General features: G+C 46.2%; 1 protein-coding gene across 2 annotated transcripts in view; it reads left to right on the top strand.

The window, feature by feature from the left end:
* The first annotated feature begins 261 nt into the window (after nt 1–261).
* LOC135899783 (uncharacterized) overlaps nt 262–8,246 on the top strand; it is a 152,311-nt gene continuing 144,326 nt past the window's right edge. The window contains exon 1 of one of the 2 annotated variants that reach the window (XM_065429115.2): nt 262–440. The gene's annotated coding sequence lies outside the window, so the exon portion shown is untranslated. The remainder of the gene's footprint in view (nt 441–8,246) is intronic. The other variant, XM_065429114.2, reaches the window with a different exon arrangement.

Genomic DNA, 8,246 nt, shown 5'->3' with positions numbered 1-8,246 from the left:
CACAAACCTGCAGACATGATAGAATAGGAATTGTAATTCGAATGTGCGAGAAAACATAATTCTGTTACGTGGGGACTCAAACACAAAGCCTCCCTGCTGCCATTTGTTTCTGGGTGACCGCGCCACGAAAAATTCTGACCAACTAAACAGACTTATAGTTGCGTTGTAAAACGTCAGGATCGTCGGCATGGATGGGTAGGGAAGAAGTGAAACAGAGAATTCGTTGCTGATCGCGGCCGACTGCAGCCGACAGCAGTCGTCTCGCGGATAAGACAGCGACGCACAGCTACAGCCACTGTAGCACAGCTGAGCGCGTCACGTGACGCCCAAGGTCGGCGTCGTCGGTAAACAGCGGCATCGGAATTGCCCGACCTGCGGCGTTTTTCCGTCGTGAGCGTGCACCCACACCGCTGCGTGCTCCTCGAGCTCCGAGCCATTCGGTGAGCGACAGCAAGCTCTTCTCGCGCATCTGTTCGCGTGCCGCATGCCAGCCGCGTGCGACCTGTGCTTCAAGACCGCACAGGGGGATGCCCAAACATGTCTTCACTGCGCTGCAGTCCGACGACTGCCACAAACAAGGCCTGAGCGCGCGGCTCTGAATGCTATGATTACACTGCGTGACAGCGATGCCCTGTCAGTCGCACTAAACGGCAGCCAATTGCTCGCAAGGCTCAAGGGTCCCCGATTTGCTGTAGCGCAGAGGCCAGCCACTTATCGCCAGTTGCGATGCCGGGTAGCGCTCCACATCCCAGCGTGAAACCGTAGTCTAAACTTCGGCGTAGAAACGCGTCTCTGAATGCTGTGTCGGCCTGATTGGTGCGTTTGGCACCAACGGACACGTGCGACAAGCGGTCAGGTGAGGCGCACGTGTGGTGCGCACGCGCGCACTGTGTTAACGCTGGCCGTAATGAGCGCATGCAGTTTGTCTCCTGCTAAACTGCCGTTGATATTCCCATTGTTGCGCTCGCTACTGAACGTTGTGACGCATTAAACGAGGCTCAGTATTAGTACCATCGCGAATCTTGGTCAGCCAATTGGAGCTATTTGTTTTCTTAGCGGAAAGCTGCCGTTGTCGAACGCGCGCATCAGCCCGGCCGCGGTGATTGTCGTAATCTCTAGACATTGTCGTTTTTGTTATCTTGTCGCCTCGCCTTAGAAGAGCGGTGTTTATTTATTGACAGTGTAGCTTGAGCTAATTGTCGTGAAAGAAAATTGTTATTAAACTTCTGGTCCTGAGCCCTTTGATATATTCAATCTGTTGGTGGTGGTAAATTGCAGAAGACTGCTCAGCTGCTTTTAAACGAGAACATTTCCATAAAGGCACTATTGGTGCAATGTTATTGCGAAGTTTAGCTGCAGTGCAATAAGCGTCTTGTTTAGTGCAGTATTCATACTTCCATGAAGCACAACCGACCATGCACTATTCTACCATGCTCTTTCAGCAGTTTGTGTTAAGTGTCATTGTAATAACTGCAGGTACATTTAGCCTTGCGCAGTATTTGTAGACTTGCATGCTGCATCCATTTACTCTAAGCCCATACTAACCTGTTCTCACCACATGCATATACAAGCATGCATGTTGCAAAGGAGCAGTTTGCCATGCTTGTGGGTGCATGAATGACCGACTGCAAAAATGTTCTGCACATAAGCGAGAAATCTTCCAACCCAAGATGCTTAAGAATGGCAAATGCCGCAAAAATATGTGGTCGACATGCTCTCAGTGACTAGCTTTAGGATAAAACCTGAATATTTCTGCCGACCATGTCAGCAATACCTTGCTGAAGGTAACACTTTTGTCAGAAACAACCAGCATTTTATTTTTCTATTAGCCTAGAATTTACATTGACCGAGCAAAAGTACTTTATCTGTGCGCAGACTCCAGCAGCTAAGCTGGCTGAGAGGCGGTGAAATGTCACCGATAGGAAAAGCGGGGATGCGCCTTGTTTTCCAGCCAGTGCAGCCACAGTGCTGAAGAGGGCACACAGTATTTTGCAAGTTGCAGATTGTGTGGGAACTGCACCAACAAAATAGGACATGACTAGATCACACAGCTGCTGGCAACACACATTTGGAATTATAAAAGTGTACACAAGGGCACAGACGGTGAGGAATTTATCATATGCACACAAGGAAAACAATGTGGCAAGGTAAAATGCTAGCTGTGGCACAGTACTAAGATTGTCAAATTACCTAATTATGCCTAATCATGACTTAAATAGGCTGAACTCTTCTGCAAAGAAATTTACACCTGTGCCATCTGGGTCAGGCTAATGTCGTTAAAAGTCTAGGAAGTTTCTTGATGTCGCTATATCTTAAGGCAATCATTTTTTGATGACATTACACTTGGCAAATCACACTAGCAGCATTAAGTTCAGTAAGTTTGGTTGCAACTCGTAATATCATCAAAGAGCTTACTTAGCAAGCATAAGTTTAACCCTTTAACTGCCATGTGTTTTTCCATGTGCTACATAGCCCCTGCAATGTTTATTTCACATTTTGGTTCATTTGACATCTAATGCTACATTGAAGCTGGTGTTTGTCACCATTGTCTCCCATTTCAATATTTAGGAACTGTACATAAATTTTTTCATTTGTCAAGATGTACAGACATGCCACACTCATGATGGCCACAACTGCCCTTCCAATACTCAGTCCTTGCCATTTCTTTTTTTTCTCTCGTGGCCTCGGTGGACATTTCATCGGTGTCTTCCGATTCATTATTTGTCAAGTATTCATAAATGAAGTTCACCTGTCAAAGTGCAGACAGACCTGCCACCCTGGTTCGCCCTTGCGATGGCAGGCAGGGGGTGCATGGAAAATATAAAGCGAGTATATACGGCAGGGGATGGTGGGTCTTGGCAGTGACTGTGAAATGGTTACGAAAGGCCAGTAAAACATAAATACATCTATTATGTGGACTTATTCAGTTTGCATCAGAAATGTGCTTCTCATGTGCAGCTGCAACAGCTAACTTAAGAGTGAGGGTGTGCATTCAATGGCTGAATGAGTCGTGAGAATGTGGTACTCTGGTAGTGCCATTAAGCTTCTCTGTCTGCACATACGCAAATGACAATAAACTGTATGGCATTGAGTAGCTATGTGAATTTTTTGTGCCCATGTTGCACGGGCTTAAGTCAAACCCCGTGCCAAAGGCTTCATGCTGGTCAAGTTGGCATTCCATACCGATAAAAAATGGTGGTATAAACAAAGGGCGAGAAAAAAACACGGCATTGATGCAGTGTCATCCATGTCAGAACATGGGCCTCACTTCCAAATTGGGTGGGTATTTTTTGTTCCTGGGCCTAAGTTGTTAGTCTGCAGCCATGTTGTCTGGCCTTCTTTACAGCTGCCAAAGTAATCACATAAGTATGCATGTATTCGATTTGTTTGAGGTCACTTGTTTTGCGACAAGCCTTGACCTAGATTGAATAGGCAAACTGATTAGCACTGGGTACTTGCCGCTCTTCAGTGAACCTGTTTCCTGCCAACTGTGGTAACTGTGTATGTGCCACTAGGTGTGTGTCCGAAGGAAAGGGCGACAGGGGAGCCTGGCTGCAGTCTACACCTGATACGTGTTTTGCTATTCATGCTTGGATAGTAATCTTAGGGGACTTTTTCTTTTTGCTTTAATTATTCATATCAGGCAAATTGCACATTTGGTGGACGTTTTATTAGTATATCACACATGTTATGGTCGAAGGTGTTTCTGTAGCTGAAGCAGTTCATATGTGTCAAAATGACAAAGCTCAATGAAACATTCATTTGCTATCTATCTTGCTGCTGTGTATTTACGATTTTTCTGAAAATGAAATAAATGTGTTAAAACTAAGTTTTCAGGGGAGATTTAACTCACACTTGAAAATAAATAATATGCTGATTGGGCAGGCAATTTCATGTTACAAAGTTTTCTGCACTTGAGTGACTGCTGTTTCTTGGTCCTATGCAATTAAAGGAAGCAAATTTCAATTGGTCGCAGCTGTGGTTGTGTCTGTCAAAAAGCACTTGAAGCAATTATTATTTGGAAAGGGGTCATCCATGTGATTTTATTCTTAAAAGGAAAATTGCATCTCAAATGGTGTTTGCAGAATTGGCATGGAGGGGAACACCAATGTGCAAATGGCTAATTTTATTTTTTGATGCAATACAATCGGGATGAATACAGTCGAACCCACTTATAACGATACCGGTCTTAACATTATATCAGTTATAACAATGTGAAGCTGCTGCACTGTCAAATTTTGTATGTTTTCCATGGTGAAATAACCCGCGTACTACAATGCCCTGATGCTGCATTATCGGTTATAACAATTAAATCTAGCTGCTGGGTGCCCAAGCCGAAAGGTAGTGAAATTTAAGATCCCTGAAAAGAAAAAAAAAAAAAAGACAATGAGAAATTCGAGCTGCTGCACTCTGGCCTGCTGCTCCAACAGCTGCCGCATGCTCATTTTCCAGCCTTCTCTGCGCGCCTCTCTCCCGTGGCCCTTCTATCCCTCCGAACACGAATGGGCTGTGCCCATAGCTCTATGCTGTGCCACCCTCCGAAACAAGAATGGACCGTGTGAACTGTGCTGCTCCGAAATCGCTGGCATGTTGCTCACTCGCTCCTCATTCAGCGCAGTACTGCAAACAGTTTAATTGCTCGCGTTCGTCTTTGTTGATTGCGTCGAAATCATTCCTGGCTACAGGGTTTCTCACGCTCATTTGGCTCGCCACCGAAACGGAAGATGGCTAATCTGCCCGCTGATCATCGGCAATGCTCGACGTTGCCAGTGAAAACAAAGCACACGGCTATAGATTTGGAAACTAAGTGCTTCTAACTGATGAGGCAATCTTTGCGAACGTGGTTGCATTGGATAGCGACGGTGACGACGGCAGTGATGACGCAGTAGGGCAGGCTGCCTCAACGTTGTCAGAGGATTCAGTCCCTCTGGGGCTTCGTTTTTGCGAGGAACCTTCTGCTGCACTACGTGGAGCATCATGATGTCTGCAAGCTTCGCGTAAAGCACACAAGGCTAATGGACATAGGGTTTTCTCAGGCAAGCTAGTGAGAAGTACGTGGCGAGATGCTTGTGGCGATCTTGCCTCAGCGTTTCTTCTGGATTTCTCAAGCTGACAGGCTGCTACGGCATCCTTCTCGCATTCTTTAAAAGACCCTTTTTGGGGCTACCAAAGCGATGCCTCAGGGGTGCTCACATATCACTTGCCACCTGTGACCCCTCGTTCAAGTTGTTATAGCAGTGCCATTCTTTAATATGACCACTGCGGCTAGTTACACGCGATCAGAGCGCCCAGGAAGTAGTTAAACGAGTGAACACAATCAGCAGGCAAATGGAGGAAGGTAGTGGGGAGGGACAGTGGCCTCCCCATCATTGTAGTTTTCTTACACTACCTCTGCCATCCCCCTATCTTTATGTTTTCATGCAACCCGGTTATAGCAATTATCAGTTATAACAGTGGAATTTTCGTGGCACTTGAATATTGCGCTGATTGGGCTCGAATGTAGTATAGTTTGGCTGCACTAAACAACAGAGGAAAATACTAACTGAAAGAAATGTTATGAAGGGAAAATGAAACATCCACTCAAACGTAGGAAATTGCTACAAAGGAAACTCATATGGATTCCTTGAAAGAAAAGCCTCACAGTTGAAAAATTCGTCCTCGTCCAGGACTCTAACCTGGGACCACCGCCTTTCCGGGGCAACTGCTCTAATATCTGAGCTAACCAGGTGGCTAGCAGATGGCGGGATGAAGTTGAACTTATCAACAATTCGAAAAGGCAAGGATTTGGTGTAATAGTTCTGCAGAAGCCCGCAGGGTGGAGAGAATGAAGTAATAAAGGGAAAATGAGACATCCACCAATTATAACTTAATTCTTTTCACCTTACTGGCTTCCACAGAACTGTTATGCTGAAAGAAATGTAGTTCGAAAAATACTTATGTAACACTTGTGCTATCTAACCTTATTTGCAGCTTAATGGCAGTAGTTGTCAAAAGTTATAGGCTGGCTAGTAACTTGGCAAGTTAGAAACTGGCATTTTTTTTTCCTTGTGCCTGAACCTCCAGTGTTGTAGACAGCCAGGGAATTTTCATTTACAAGAAGGCAGGGAAAACATGGAAAAATTGGGGAATTCGAAAGTTCCAATGTGAGAGACACCCTGTGTAAATAAATTAGAAGAAAAAAAAAGAAAATAAATTGATGGCTTTGAAACATAGGTAAATAATATTTTGCTGGAAACCGCAATATTGTATTTTTGTCCACTACTGTGCGATGTCGAAATACGCCCTATGTCTACACACTGTGGTGGCCCAGTGGCTGGGCTGCTGGGCATGATTTAGCGGGTTTTGTTCTTGGCTTTAATGGCTGTATTCTAATGGAGGCTCTATGCGAAAATTGACGGCATGTCCATCTTTTAGAGATGATTGACTACATTTATGCTGTTAGCAGTATTTCTTTTGATATATATATAATTGGGTAATATCTTATATGTTATGAGGATTATTATGATGATTATTCTATCCTTATGCCAGTTATAAATCATTAAACCTTATGGGCACATCAGCAGACACGTGATGTGGCAATCCTACTCCCAAGCACAACGCCAAGTGATACCATGACAGAGTGTATCTTGTTGCAGTCATTGCACCCCAGTTCAAACTCCATAGCAACCCCCACTATCACTAGTGTCCTGGCTGCAGTTTGTTTCATCCATCATGTGCCCATGCTCAGGGCAGAGGTTGTAAATAGGGCGCTATCGCTTTGATATTCTGCAGCTGCACCTCGCTCAAGGCAGTGGAGACGTGCTGGTTCATCCTACATGCACTCATGCTAGGCTCTGGGTCCAGCCATAACAAATCTAGTTTTCGCTTGAGCCAGACATCCCTCCTCTGCAATTTACTCTGTCCAAGGCCCCACAGTGTGGTGACCCGAATGACTTCTCTACATTTTTGTGGGGCCATGTCGAACAAGCAGCCAACACTGCCCACCGAGGGCTAAGAAGGCACCATAGACCCCACGGAAGTTGCGCCTGTCACCATCCGACTGCCGGCATTTTGGGACCAGAGCCTGGCCACCTGGTTTCTTCAGGGCGGAATTCCACTTTCCTGTCACCGGCATTCACACCCAGCTGCGCAAGTACGACTTGGTAGTCTCTGCGCTCTCTGCAGCTGCCATATTTAACGATATCTTGTCTGGGCTGTTTTCCGCTACGCCATATGACGATCTCAAAACCGCACTGCTACAACGCATACCGCCATCGCCACGCAGTCATCTACAACAGTTGTTCTCCGTAGAAGAGATCGGAGATTGTCGGCCTTTGCAACTTTTTCGGCACTTGTGTTTGTTGCTGGCACTGACCGCGGCTCATATAGACAGCGCACTTCTGTGCGAGTTGTTCCTGCTGCACCTGTCGAAGAATCTACAAAGGGTCCTTACTGCTGCGGGTAACATCAGCCTTCCTGACCTTGTTTCTTTGGTGGCTACCAACATGATGGAAGTCACTGCATCATCTGTCTCAGCTCTCACCTCCATTTAAGACCCCATTCCTATGAGCAGCCGATCAAGCAACAAAGTCGTCGTCATTTGACAACCTCTGCGACCGCCTTGAGCATATTGTCTCTGTCGCAGAACATCGGCGCTCTTTGCCTTCTCACAATTTTCGTCGGTGCACCAGCAGTTCTTGCTGCACACATGCCTCCCATGCACGTTCCCCCACTTCACCTGGAGGGCGCTGATACCACAGCCGTTTTGGAGAGAATGCGTGCCACTGTCTGCGAAACCATTCAGCCCACTTCTAGAGACGATGAGTGGCTTGGCCTAAGGTGCGAGTCACCCGTACTACGTCTGTGACTGTGCCTCATGTTAGCAGTTCTTGGTCGATATGGGCGCTGAAGTCAGTATCGTTCCAGTGTAGCACATGGATCGTAAACAGCCACCAACTTCTATTTTCAGGCAGTAAACGGCACAAGAAATCCTGCCTACACATAGCGATTTCTCATCCTGAACTTGGGCTTACACTGTGCTTTCTGTTGGGCATTTTTTGTGGGCAGCGTCGGCCGTGCAATCATCGGAGCTGACTTCCTGACAAGTCATGGCCTCCTGGTCGATGTCACACGACGACTACTCGGCAGCGTGACTCACATGTTAGTCGTAGGCGTAGCCTCTACTTATGTGACTGTTACCATTGTCCGACGACTTACCACGCACAACTTACCACTGTCCCCGAGAGACTTTTCGTTGCACTGCTTCG

This window comes from Dermacentor albipictus, chromosome 3 (assembly GCF_038994185.2).
Source record: "Dermacentor albipictus isolate Rhodes 1998 colony chromosome 3, USDA_Dalb.pri_finalv2, whole genome shotgun sequence".
In the NCBI taxonomy this organism is placed as follows: domain Eukaryota; kingdom Metazoa; phylum Arthropoda; class Arachnida; order Ixodida; family Ixodidae; genus Dermacentor; species Dermacentor albipictus.
The sequence above is the reverse complement of the archived record's forward strand: the minus strand, read 5'-3'. Positions and strand labels throughout refer to the sequence as shown.